The sequence below is a fragment of the Arvicola amphibius genome, chromosome 13 (genome assembly GCF_903992535.2).
Source record: "Arvicola amphibius chromosome 13, mArvAmp1.2, whole genome shotgun sequence".
Lineage (NCBI taxonomy): Eukaryota > Metazoa > Chordata > Mammalia > Rodentia > Cricetidae > Arvicola > Arvicola amphibius.
This window is the reverse complement of record NC_052059.1, coordinates 11,181,447-11,183,583: the sequence shown is the minus strand read 5'-3', so window position 1 is coordinate 11,183,583 and position 2,137 is coordinate 11,181,447. Positions and strand designations below refer to the sequence as shown.

The following is a 2,137-nucleotide window of genomic DNA, read 5'->3' as shown; positions in this document are numbered from 1 at the left end:
TATTTAAAAGTCAATTATTATCAATCAGTAATTTGTATATTTATTCAAACTTGTATCTACTTGTTAGTTATGCATCACTTTACCCTGCATCTTACATTTACCATGAAACCAATAGATCTTAGAAAATACATCCCACTTATTTTATGAAAAGATATGAGTTTGCACTTCCACCAGCAGTGTATGAGTGTTACCATTAATCCACAATCTCACTAGGAAGAGCTGTCACTTGATAGGTAAATAGAGGCACAAGCTTGTGGCAATAACAAGCCAATAATCTATTTATAGTAAGTCCCATTCATTTCACAGAATGTGACACATACCTGACAATGTATAGCTGACAATGTTTGGGTGACAGATAATATTAGATTAGACATCCCATAGAAGTAGAGTAAAACCAAATAATGTTGGTCTAAAACGGGGTAGAGCTGTAATGATAAAGTAACTGTTACCAATATTCTCTTATATTCATAGATCAATGCTTGGTTCCATCATTATCAGGGAAGCTTTGTCCTGAAACAGATGAAAACAAATATAGAGACTTATATGCAGACATTATACAGAAAGCAAAAGACCTAAGAACCATCAATTCTAAATGTGCTGTCTCCACCAAATTTCTTTCCTCAAAATTCAAGAAAGCCAGCAGAAGAGGATGCCAAAAAAATTGTCAGAACCAGAGGGATGGAGGACACTATGAAAGCAAAATCCTTTAAACCAACATGATTATAGTTTGTATGAACTCAAAAAAACTGAAGCAGCATACACAGGGCCTATACAAATCTTAAACATGCTCTCTCTCTCTCTCTCTCTCTCTCTCTCTCTCTCTCTCTCTCTCTCTCTCTCTCTCTCTCTCCCTCTCTCTCTGTGTGTGTGTGTGTGTGTGTGTGTGTGTGTGTGTGTGTGAAATGTCTTCCAATTTAATGTTTTCGTGGGATCCCTGAGTGTGCAAATGACTAGGTCTTTTCTTCTTCCTTCTCAGGCCTCTTTTCTATTTGTTTGACCTGTCCAACTTCAAAGTGATAATTTCTATCTTATCTTGTTAGATAACTATATTTTAAATGAATGAATGAAGGAAATCTAGCCATCAGGGAACTAAAGTTCATAACTCATACCTGCTGGTAGAGAGAAAGTAAGTTTTCTCCAAACGAGTGACACTGGGTAAATTGACCACTCCATGGCAGGCTCTATTTTTTTTAACGAATGACACTTTATTCAGTCATTTTCTTTACAACTGAAACTCTGGAAATTCGAAATTATCATCCTTGCCAGTGAGCTTCTTATACACACCGGAAAAAGTTTCCACTTTGTGCTCCACGTTGTTCTGCTGTGCTTTGTCTAAATGAACCTTTATGAGCCGGCTGCAGTCCAATTTCATGCGGATCCTCTTGCCCACAATCTCACTCCGGAAGACCAAGTCCTCAAGGATGGTGTCATGCACTGCAGTGAGCGTCCAACTTCTTGGGCTTTTCGGAGTTGGCTTGGGCAGAATTCTCCTCTGAGCAATAAAGACTACATGTTTCCCGCTGAACTTTTTCTCCAATTCACTAACCAGCCGGACTTGGATGTTTTGGAAGGATTTCAGCTGAGGAACTGGTATAAAAATTATGATGGCTTTCCGGCCACCATCAACGTCAATTTTCTTGGCTGCAGCGATGTTGAGCTCCTGCAGCTGCGTCTTGAGATCCGAGTTCATCTCCAGCTAGAACAACACCTGAGAGAATCCGGATTCGAACTTGTCCGGCTTCTCGCCATTGGGCTTGACGATCTGGGCGCTCGAGCTGAACATGGCTTGCCCTTATGGAGTGCCGACTTGGAAAGAGCTGGCAGGCTCTATTTTCAGGAGTAATTGTCCAACAAAACATGGACTCCAATGTATTTTTTGTGGTGTGTGTGTGTGTGTGTGTGTGTGTGTGTGTGTGTGTGTGTGTATTTGTGTGTGTGCCTTTTTAGTTATAGGTTGATTTATTTTCCTTTTTTGGTTTGTATTAATTTTGTTTTCTTGGGTTTATTTGGAGGTTGTTTTATTTTATTTTTTGTGAGAGAGCTTAAAGGAGGTTGAGTAAGGAGGGAAGAAGATCTGGAAGGACTCAGGAGGTTAAGAATGTGGGCAAAATATCTAAATTGACAAAAATAAAGTTTA

The 2,137-nt window shown here is 39.4% G+C and overlaps 1 pseudogene; it reads right to left on the bottom strand.

The window, feature by feature from the left end:
* Positions 1-1,222: 1,222 nt before the first annotated feature.
* Positions 1,223-1,783, bottom strand: LOC119800449 (annotated as a pseudogene).
* Between the last annotated feature and the right edge of the window lie 354 nt (positions 1,784-2,137).